Source organism: Chrysochloris asiatica, unplaced genomic scaffold (genome assembly GCF_000296735.1).
Source record: "Chrysochloris asiatica unplaced genomic scaffold, ChrAsi1.0 scaffold00139, whole genome shotgun sequence".
In the NCBI taxonomy this organism is placed as follows: domain Eukaryota; kingdom Metazoa; phylum Chordata; class Mammalia; order Afrosoricida; family Chrysochloridae; genus Chrysochloris; species Chrysochloris asiatica.
Window position 1 is genome coordinate 9,346,445 of NW_006408657.1, and position 12,051 is coordinate 9,358,495.

Consider the following 12,051-nt stretch of genomic DNA (forward strand, 5'->3'; position numbering starts at 1 on the left):
AAAAATGTAGAGGACAATAAATGCTGGTGGGGATGTGGTGAGACTGGGACACTCCTGCACTGCTGGTGGGACTGCAAAATGGTCCAACCTCTATGGAAAGCAATATGGCATTTCCTAAGAAGGTTGAAAATAGGAAAACCTTATGATCCAGCAATTCCTCTACTTGGTATTTACCCACAAGAAAAACGAGCCAAAACTCGAGTAGATATATGCACATCAATGTTCATAGCAGCACTATTTACAATAGCAAAACCATGGAGACAGCTAAAGTGTCCATCAACTGAAGAATGGATAAACAAACTGTGGTACATACACAAAATGGAATATTATGCTATCTTGAAGAATAACAAGGAGGCTGCAAGCCACTGTATAACATGGATGAACTTTAAGGACATTATGTTGAGTGAAATTAGTCAGTCACAAAAATAGAAATAATGCATAGAACCACTACTGTAAAAGACTAAGGAAAAAAAAAAAAAAACCATCCTAAAGGGAGGGGGGAGGATTCTTTGCTGCTTACCGGGATGTGGGGTGTGGGATGATAAGGAGAGGGGAAGGTGGAGCACGGGCAGGGAATAGACACAGCATTGTTTGCGTGCTAGGGATGGGAGCAATACACTAGAAGGGGGTGGGGAATGGAAAAACAAAGCTGACGGGAAAACAATTAGGCAGGTTTGCATGGGCTAAACGGGACAGATGTAAATAATGATGTATGCACAACCTTGGAACAACAGGGCTCTGGGATACAGGGATTGAGACATGATTAGAATGGGGAAAAGGGAGGAAATAATATTAAGATGCATGGCTGTGTTATGAATCTTTGTTTCCCTGGCATACCATTATAAAATAGACAACTTGAGGCGGAGAGAAAGGAATAGGCAGAAATATCACCACAGAAAGCTTGTAAGCCCATCATCTGCCTATAACTGATTGTTGTTGTTGTTGTCAGGTGCCATCGAGTGAGAACCGACTCATAGAGACCCCATGCACAGCAGAATGAAACAATGTCCGATCCCGGACCAACGTCACTACCGCTGTCACACTTGACGCCATCAGTGATGCCACCTGGCTGATCCATCTCGTTGGGGGTCTTCCTCTTTTTCTCTGACCCTCCATCTTACCCAGCATGACATCTTTCTTCAGCGGCTGTTCTCTCCTGACAATATGTCCAAAGTATGAGAGATGAAGCTTAGCCATCCTGGCCTCCAAGGAGCACTCTGGCTGCACTTCTTCCAAAATAGATCTATTGGTTCTTTTGGCAGTCCATGGCAATTTTAGTATTCTCCTCCAACACCACAACTCAAAGGCATCAATTCTTCTACAGTCTTCCTTATTCACTGTCCAGCTTTCACATCCATATGAGGTTATTGAAAATACCATGGCTTGGGTCAGTCGCACCTTATTCCTTAAGCTGACATCTCTGCTCTTCAACACTTTAACAAGTTCCTGTGCAGCAGATTTGCCCAATGCAATATGTCGTCTGATCTCTTGACTGCTGCTTCCACGAGTGTTGACAGTTGATCCAAGAAGAATGAAGTCCTTGATAACTTCAATCTTTTCTCCGTTGATAAGAATGTTGTTTATTGGTCCAGTGGTGAGGATTTTTGTTTTTCTGACATTGAGATGCAACCCATACCGAAGGCTGTGTTCTTTGATCTTCATCAAAGAACTGATTGGAATACCTAAAATGCGGTTACAATATGCCCAGTGAAGGAGGCTTCCTGCGGGGCCTCTGCAATACATAAGACTGTAGGTGGAATCCTGAACAGCATCCTGAATCTTCTGAGGTGGGAAATTTCCACTTGAAAGGATAAGCAGACCAGCCTGGAGCGGCTAGAAGATCAGAAGATACTTCTTGAAAGAAAGACTGACAGGAAAAATACAAAACAATAACAGTAGTCTGACTGATTACTACAAGAACAAGCAAGTTGCTCGCCCAGGAGACATCAAGGCAAGTGGCTGGGTCCTCTCAGGGCAAACCCCCTTCCTAAACTAAGACTCAGTGGAAATACATGCTCTAAATGGTGACCACGTTCATCACCGAAAATAGGAAGTGAGGGAAAAACAGCAATGAAGCTGCAAGCTAAGCCCTACAGCGTTCAGTAGATTCTTGTGAGCCTGGGGAGAGACCTGATTGGCCAGCAGTATGGCAAGACATGGGGACTTTTGGGCCCAGAGTCAGTGACATAGCCACAGATGACTAGAGTGGAGAGTGAAGCGTCCAGCTGATAAGAAGAGAGGGCATATGTATAAGAACATCCACACTTGTAGATAATACCCACTTGACCTGGCTTCAATGACTGGATAATCAGAGCTCAACTAGAAAAAGAAAGAAGAAGAAATGTAAAGGTAGACATTTGGTAGCAAAAGGAGGGGAGTGATTGACTTTGCAGTTTAAGAGCAGTGATCCCTGGGATCATCAATGGAGAAGAGTGGAGAACAGGACCCTACCCAAAAAAGCAGTGACGCCAGAGATGGAGGCAGAGACAATGACATAGAGAGATGGAGAAGCTGGGGACTTTAGACCCAGAGAGGGAGAAGGGCTGTGTGCTGACGACTGTGGGCAGGCTTTCTGGGCATACCCCTTTGGTTGGAGGAGATTGTAAGCATGGCAATGAAACAATATACAGTAGGGCAAATGTTAAGCTAATGTTCTCCCATGTAAACTATCACATAATTCACAATAAAACACTAAAAAAAAAAAAAAAAAAAGGACGATAGAAGGAATACTCAGAGCCACTGTATCAAAAAACAGTGGCCAATATTCAACCATTTTAAGATGTATCATATAATCAAGAAGAGAAGAATTCCATGGTGCCTTGAAGACATTGTCACAGAACAAGGCTCCAAGAATTGATTGACTACAAATTGAAATCTTCCAGCAAACTGATGCAGCACTGGAGGCACTCACTCATTTTTGCCAGGAAATTTTGAAGACAGCCTCCCGGTAAACTGATTGCAAGCGATCCATATTTGTGCTCATTCTAAAGAGAGTTGACCCAAAACAATGCAGAAATCATCTGACACTATCATTAATATTACAAGCAAGAAAAAACTTCCAGAGGTTCTAGACAGAATCAGAGGAGGACATGGAACAAGGGATATCACTGCTGAAGTCAGGTGGATCTTGGCTGAAAGCACAGAATATCAGAAAGATATTTACCTGTGCTTTATTGTCTACACAAAGGTTTTCGATTATATGACATGCTATGGGCAACATTGCAGAGAATGAGTATTCAGAACACTTAATTGTACTCATGAAGAACCTATGCATAGGCCATGAGACAGTTGTTCAAACAGTACAAAATACTGAGTGGTTTAAAATTAGGAAAGGTCTGTGCCAGGGTTGTATTCTTTCACCATACTTATTTAACCTGTTCGCTGAGCCAAATAATCTGAGAATCTGGGTTATATGAAGAAAAACGTAGCATTGGGATTGAAGAAAGATTCATTAACAACCTGTGATATACAGATGATACTACTTTGCTTGCTGGAAGCAAAGAAGATTTAAAATACTTACTGATGAAGATCAAAGATCTTATTCCACCTCAATGTACAGAAAACAAAAATCCTCACCAATGAAGTAATAAATAACATCAATCTAAATGGAGAAAAGACTGAAGTTGCCAAAGACTTCATTTTGCTCAGACCAACCATTAACACTCAGGAAAACAGCAGTCAAGAAATCAAATGACATATTGTATTAAGCAAATCTGATGCCCAAGGCTTCTTTAAAGTGTTCAAGAGCAAAAATGTTATTTGAGGGCTAAGGTGTACCTACTTTGGTATTTTCACTAACCTCATATGCATGTGAAAGTTTGACAGTGAATAAGGAAGAATTTAAGCATTTGAGTTGGAGGAGAATATTAAATGTACCTTGAACTGCCAAAAGAAAAAATATATATATATATTGGATGAAGTACAGGCAGACTGCTCCTTGGAAGCCAGGATGTTCTGACTGCATCCCTCATATTTCTGACATATTATGAGGATGGACCAATCCCTGGTATAATGGAGGCTCAGTGAAAAAGAAGAAGACCCCCAACGAGATGGATTGGCAGCAGCAATGGGCTCAAGCAGAGCAATAATTGTGAGGTTGATGCAGGACCAGGCAGTGTTTCATTCTGTTGTGCATAGTATCAATATGAGTTGGCACATACTTGATGGCACCTAACAACAACCACAACAAAGCTCTCAGGATACTATATTGAACAAAATGGTTCACTATCTATCAGTGGTAGACAAGCAGATTATTGTGTAAATAAGCATATTTAGAAATGTGATAAACATATATATAAATAGTTGTACCGTGTTTTATAGACATAAAGTGTGCCAACCAAGTTAAACTCACTGCCGTAGAATCTGTTACAACTCATAGACTCTATAGAACAGAGTAGAACTACTTCCTAGGGTGTCCAAGGTTATAAATCTTTATGTAAGCAGTCTACCTCACTTTTGTCTCTAAGAGAGGCAGTGATTCAAACAGCCACCCAGTGGGTTAGCAGTCTAATGCTTAATCTACTGCACCACCACAGAGGTCCCTAATTTTGATGGTGGGTCAAGGAAGACCTCTTTGAGAAGTAAGTAATCATGTATTAAATGTTCTCAAGGATTGTAAGAAGCTAGACTTGGAAAACAAAGTGGAGGAGGTACAAAGGCCTTTTGTTTTTTAAATGTTTTATTGTGAGTTATGTGATAGCTTACATGGAAGAACATTAGTTTTAAATTCATTCTATCGTATATTGTCTCATTGCCATGGTTGCAATCCCCTCCCTGTATCATCAACCAACCAAAGGGTATACCCTGCAAGCCTGCCCCCCACACCCCTCCCCACGGTCTTCAGCACACAGCCCCTCTCCCTCTCTGGATCTAAAGTCCCCAGCTGCTCCATCACTCCACATCATCGTCTCTGCCTCCATCTCAGACATCACTGCTTCTCTGGGTAGGGTCCTGCACTCCGCTCTTCTCCGTTAATGGTCCTAGGGACCTCCACTCCTAGACTGGAAAGTTAAGCACTCCCTTCCTTGCTATAAAACGTCTACCTTTACATTTCCAACCCTCACAATCAGTCCTGATAACAATTATTCTCTATTGTATCATAAGAGACCCATCTGCATTTCATTTCATCAGCTCCGCCTAGACAGATTGGATACTACTCACTGAAGATTCTGCCTTCCTCCTGGCCCCATGGCTCTAGGTTCCCTCTTGAAAGCTTGTAAGCTTCTTGCCTTTGTAGCCACCCCCCTCCACACCATTTTGGGTAGACAATGTCCAAGTTGCCCATTCCTGTCTACTCTGTGTGGAGGGGGTGGGAATGATTCTTGCTGTAAGGATTTGCTCCCTCTTTTGAGCTACTGCATCCATAGGTGTAGGTCAAGTTCACCAAATTGCATCAGATTACTCTTTTTTTTTTTTTTAACTTTTCTTTCTTCTTCTGGTTGAGCTCTGATCATCCAGTCATTGAAGCCAGATCATGTGGGTATTATCTGCAAGTGTGGGTGTTCTTGTGCATATGCCCTCTCTTTTTATCAGCTGAATGCTTCACTCTCCACATTGTAGGGCTTAGCTCGCCGCTTCATCGCTGTTTTTCCCTCACTTCCCCTTATTGGTGAAGAGCATGGTCACCAATCAGAGCACGTATTCCCATTGAGTCTTAGTCTTGGAAGGGGGTTTGCACTGAGGGGACCCGACCACTTGCCTTGATGTTTCCTGGGCAAGCAACTTGTTTGTTCTTGTAGTAACAGTCCGTCTACCTCTATTATTTTGTATTTTTCCTGTAGGCCTTTCTTTCAAGAACATCTTCTGTTCTTCTAGCCGCTCAAGGCTGGTCTGCTCATCTTTTCTAGTGGAAATTTCCCATCTCTGGACATCTGTATGTGGTTCAGGCTTCTATCTTTTGTATTGCTGAGGCTCCGCAGGAAGCCTCCTTCCCTGGGCACGTTGTAGCCCCATTTTAGGTATTCCAATCAGTTATAGGCAGAAGAAAGACTTACAAGCTTTTTATGGTGATGTTTCTGGATATTCCTTTCTATCCCCCTCCAGTGTCTATTTTATAATATAATGCAAGGAAAACCAAGATTTAAATGACAGATAAAGGCCCTTTTTATATGATAAATGAGATAGGATTTATTTTGTATTTTTAAAAATGTTTTTTTGTGAATTGAGTGAAAATTTATAGATGAGATCATCAGTTTCACATTCAACAAGTCATGCACTTTGTTTCATCTCAATAATTGCAGTCCCTTCCATGCAACAGAAGTTAACCCTCTTCCTCCCTGTGGTTCCTATTTCCATTCCACACACCATTCTATCCCTTCTCAACTTTGTCCTTAGGTAGACATTGTCCTTTTAATTTGTAATAATTGTTCCTTCATTCATAGTCAACATACCTTACTATTATTCTTGTCCCCCCTATATACCTATCTACGGCTTGGCTGAAATTGGGGCCACAAAGGTAAGTTCCTTTCCAGACCTGAAGAGTTGTAAACTCTCAGGTTCCACCAGTGTCTTTCTAACTGCTCCACATATTCTTCTGCTGTATCTGGGATCTTCTGATGTAATCAATTGGTGGTGGTATTCCTTATTCCCTTATTTAAAAATGTTTCGGGCTAAGGTGTGAGTCATGGGTTTACTACTGTCTTCACTTCATCAGAGGTGAATCTCTGTCCTTGAAGGGCTGTTTTTGGGGACGAAACAGGTGAAAGTCTGATGGAGCAAGATCAGGACACTAAGGAGGATGTTTAACACCTCAAAAGGAAGTTTTTGCAGTGTGTCAACAGTGTGGGCAGAGGTGTGCATACATGCATTGTCATGCAAGATCACAAAACCCTTGGATAGCAGTCCTCTGCATTTAATCCGAAGTTTAGGCCTCAGATATTCAGTGAGCATCTCACTGTAAAGAAGACTGTCGATTATTGAACCTTTTTCTTGATAGTGTTTTAACATTAGCCCTTGAGAATCCCAGAAAACTGTAAGCATCAATTTTCCAGCTGATGGTTGACTTTTGAATTTTTTCTTGGTCAGAGATTGAGGATGTTTCCATTCCATACTCTGACATTTACTTTCAGTCTCAACTTTTTAAAAGAAACTTTTACCTTCGAATATCGGTCCAAATTTGTTTGCAGATGTCCAAATGCTTCTGTTTGTGCTCTTGCAAGAGTTGTTTCAGTACCCACCTTACAAAAACTTTTTGAAACCCAAGTCTGTCATGAATTATTTAATAGGCAGAACTATGGCTTATTTGCAAATGATTTGCCACAGAATCCATTGTCACTCATCTATTCGACAAAATCATTTCAAATGCATGCTCAATGTTGTCATTAGCCTTAGATCTGGAGGGGCATTTAATATAACTGAAGTGCGGATAATTTTTGACTCACCCTCACATATAAGTAGGGCTCTTTGTATATAATATTGCTAATCCTGGCAAGGTAATTATTTTTTTGCCCTGTTTATAAATAAGATAACTGATATTTCACAATATTAATTAGCTTGTTCAAAGTCACACAGATATAAATGGGCTTGCTGGAGATTGGAACCTAATACATATGAACTCCAATCTCTATCATACTGCCTCCTCATGCATTTTTCCACCTGAGCAGAGACAATAAAGCAAGCTTTAGGAGAAAAGATCTATTAAATTCACTCTTTTTATCTTTCTTCTAGCAAATATATATTGCTCCCTATGTTTTTTTTTTTTTAATGTCAAAACTAGATAACTTATATTTTTTATATAAGAAGACATAATGTAAAAGAAACTTCTCTTGTTTGACTGGATTTTGTTTTACTTCATTTTCCAGAAAGACACTACTTTTTTTGTGGGTGGCAGAATGAATCATCAGTTAGTGATACTGAGGTATAATATGTATTCTCTATATATATACACAAGTCATAGGCAAATGTGTATTCTCAAAGAACCAAAGATTTAAACAAAAATGAGAAGAAGAAAAAAAAACCTGTTCTGCAAATAAAAGAATATTGTATCATAGAAACATGATGTAGCAAACCTTCACTGATCGTTTCTCTAACTTGGATATTATCAACAGTACTCAGGCTCAACCCACTTTGTCTTCTCAGAATGTTTGTCTGGGATGTGTCTTTAAGGGTTATCTATTTTGATGAATAATTTTCAGCAGGGCTGCCGATCAAGAAAGAAAAGACATTGCATTTGCTGATAAAAATTGCTTTCCAAAGACTGATTGTGCTCATCAATCTTTTGTAAGGGAAATCAGGAGTGAAATATGGTCAATAATTGTAAAACACTGCCACATACATGAAAAATAAATAAATAAATAAATAACCGATACACAAAGAACATAAAGCAACTCTTAAGAAAACACCACAGTGACAAATAAGTTTTAGAAATACTTCATCTCTTATTTCTAATTTGGAAACCTATATGTTTTTTAGGATACTAAAGATTATAAGAAATATACAAACTAACTTTTCCCAAATATATTTGATCAAATATTTCTTTTTTCATTAAATACCATATCATTTTTCCAGACAAAGATATGTTCTGAGGATCTTGGTTGTGAAGTGCTGCTATAGCAAATGGCCTGAAAAACTGGCATGACCAGAATTATGCTTAGGAAAGTCAGTCCTGCAGAAGCGTGTAAGATAAATTAGAGAAGAAGGGGCTAGAGGCAGGAAGTGCAGATCTGAGCAGGGAAGGTGGTAGTGACAAGAAATAGATTAATGATGAAGCAATAACCAGGAAAGAACTCTTAAGGTCTGGAGACATAGACTAGTTAGCTCTTTCTGATTTATGAAACAACAATGACTACTGTATTATAAAGAGATCTTTTTTATATGTGAAATTCCATTTGTCAAATTTTTAATAACTGTTCACTCTAGCACTATTAGACTCCTGGTGTGGTGCTATAGGATCAGCACTGGACTGTGAACCACAAGGTTGGCAGTTCAAACCCACCAGCTGCTCCTCAGAAACCCTATACAGGGTTGCTTTGAGTTGAAACCTACTATAGGAGTTGCCCTATTATTTTTCCTAAATGTATATAAAATAATTTTTTCTTATTTTATTTTAATGTATTTCTTTTTATACATGTTCAAGAATTTAGAAAAAAGGGCATGAAGGAGAAGAGAATCTCAATACAAAAGCATTCTTAAGTGCTTTAAATTTGATTTCTGATCAAAGACTTAGGGGGTATCAACCTGTAAGGAATCCTTCCTACCCACTCCTCCTGCCCCAACCCCCAAAGAGAGGTAGGACTGCTGAGTTCCTTACCTCTGGGAGAGATCAGTGAGAATTTTTCTGCCTATCTTAGTTTCCATAGGCCTACAATGTCAGAATGGAGATAATATGTCCACCAAGAGGGTAGGAAATGGGAAAATGTCATACAAGGATGACAGTTTCCAATTATCCAAAGATAGATAGCATTCATTCCTAAGTCAGGTTTAATACCAGTAAATAAGTTTGAAAGGATTTACTTAAATTCACCTGTCATAATCCTGTTCCTACTACATTCCTTACTTAAAATCTGTCTGAAATTATTAACAGACTAGTCAGGATTCTTATGACAGTGCAACATTTTTTCTACTACTGAACCTAACTACTGCACCTAACAGTTCTATGCCAAGGTTCTTACTCTGAGTGCTGTAGATTTGTTCTATTCTTACTTGAGGGCAAAACTGAATAAGGAATGGCAGTTGCATTTTAAATTGAGGTAACATGTAGAAATGATTTAGGAAATGTGATTAATGGTAGGACAGTCTTTTAAGATTCAGTCATTATAAGGTTTGTTTTTACCTTTTTCAGGTTGTAAACACGTTCTGAAAAATGTTCTATCAACCAGCTATAAAGCATTTATAAATGGCATTGCAGAGAATTGTTTACATGTCTCTTGAACTAGATAAGCACATCTTATAATAAATTATCATGGAAAAGACAGTGCTATTAATCATGTACTAAATTTTAATGACTTATTTATCAATGTTTCTTTCCTTTAAAGTGTCAAGAAGAGCAGATATTCTGTATTTTTAAAAAACAACAGAAATAAGACTTCTTTTTTCCAGATTCTCTTCTTTAGACTTAGTTAGATTTTTACCTTTTAAACATTCCAGTAATTGATATTGATGTAGAGGAAATTAACATGTATGCCTTTTACAAGACATCCTGCCTTTAGAGAAGAGGGGAGCTCTGTGAGAATGTAAGGGAGGTGGAAAAATTAAAACTGGATTGTGGAGAACTGCAGGAGACAATCTTTATAGACAAGGGAGTTTGAGGAGGAGGGGACTGGTCTGGCGTGCACACCGCACCTCGGGAACGTTTTTGTGCGTGAAACGGCTGCTTTTGGAAGTGGTCCTAGGCATAGCTCAAAAATTAATTCTGGTGTGATACATGGATGCTTCTTTGGTATTTGGGGTTTGCCTGTAGTCTAGACATCGGACTTGCTCAGAAGAAAAGATGTTTGGTTTTCACAAGCCAAAGATGTACCGAATTATAGAGGGCTGCTGTATTTGGAGAGCTAAGTCCTCAAGTTCTCGATTCACTGACAGTAAACACTATGAAAAGGACTTCCAGAGCTGTTCTGGGTTGCATGAGACTCTTTCAGGAGACATCTGTAATGCCTGCGTCCTGCTTGTGAAAAGACGGAAGAAGCTGCCAGCAGGATCAAGAAAAAAAAAAAAAAAAAATTGGAATCATGTGGTAGATGCAAGGGTAGGTCCCAGTCTAAAGACTACATTGAAACCAAAGAAAGTGAAAACTCTATCTGGAAACAGGATAAAAAGCAACCAGATCAGTAAACTACAGAAGGAATTTAAACGTCATAACTCTGATGCTCATAGCCTCTCCAGCTCAGTTTCCTTGTTACAGTAACCAGTCAGATGATGGTTCAGATACAGAGATGGCCTCTGGCTCTAATAGAACACCAGTCTTTCCTTTTTAGATCTTACATACTGAAAAAGACAGAAAATATGTTGTGGGATTATCTATAAAGGCCGCTTTGGGGAAGTCCTCATCGACACGCATCTATTCAAGCCTTGCTACAGCAATAAGAAAGCAGTTGCTGAAAAGCCAGAGGAGCCTGGGCCAGAGCCCCTCCCCATCTCCACTCAGGAGGGGTGACTGAGCTTTATGTAGAAGGGGAACAAAAACAGTTTAAAGTCTGGAAAGACACAACAAAGTAACCCTTTTATTTTAACTAGGATACTTGCTATTCTGCCAAAAGACACTATGTCGAATGGTTTTGAATGGGTTATTTTTCTCCCTAGTTCCACAAACTTTGAAGCCAATATCTATCTAGTTCATACACAAAAAAGTGTACATATAATATTTAAGATGCTGAGTATTTCATAGGAAAGCTGAATGCTGCTGTAAAGTGCTCTTTAAGTCTTTTTTTTCTAATCCCCTTCTAATGAATGAAAAGGGGAGTTTCAGGGGACAGATGGGATTTTGTTGTATGATAAACCGTATGTAGTTTTAGTCTTTCTATATTGAGAAGCGGTGGTTGGGGCATTTTTAAAGATGGCTGGCTACACTTGTTTTCCCTCATGATAATAAATTTGTCATAACTCAGTAACGTGGACTTGCCCCCAGAGGTGTTTGTTAAATAATTTTGAAATATTAAGGTCTTGCCAACATTCTGTAGATTCAAGCCTATACTACTGAAATATTAAGCAGGACAGACTAAGGTTTTAGGCACAAATACCTTGAAGTAGAAAATAATGACTAAATATACAGAGAGGTAATTTGACTGTATATGTTGTATCCAGTTTTACCTCCTTCCATATTAATATTTGATAAAGATTTTATTTATATGAAACTTCTAAAACAGAATCAAAGCTTCTCTTGGGAAAATGACAAGTTTTTAGGATAACCAGTCCTAAATTGGTACCAAAGCATTACCACATGATGGAGAACAAACACACACTCTATTAAAAAACGTTAAATGATCTGGAAAATAAAATGTGCAAGCCTTCAAGATGGTATAAAACAAAGGTGAATGCTTCTTGGTGCACATTTCTTAGAGGGTTTGCTGAGTGTGTAAATAGTTAACTTTTGCTTGTGTTATATGACTGTTTGGTGAC

The 12,051-nt window shown here is 39.1% G+C and overlaps 1 pseudogene; it reads left to right on the forward strand.

The window, feature by feature from the left end:
- Window positions 1-10,423: 10,423 nt before the first annotated feature.
- Window positions 10,424-11,089, forward strand: LOC102823754 (annotated as a pseudogene).
- The last annotated feature ends 962 nt before the right edge of the window (window positions 11,090-12,051 follow it).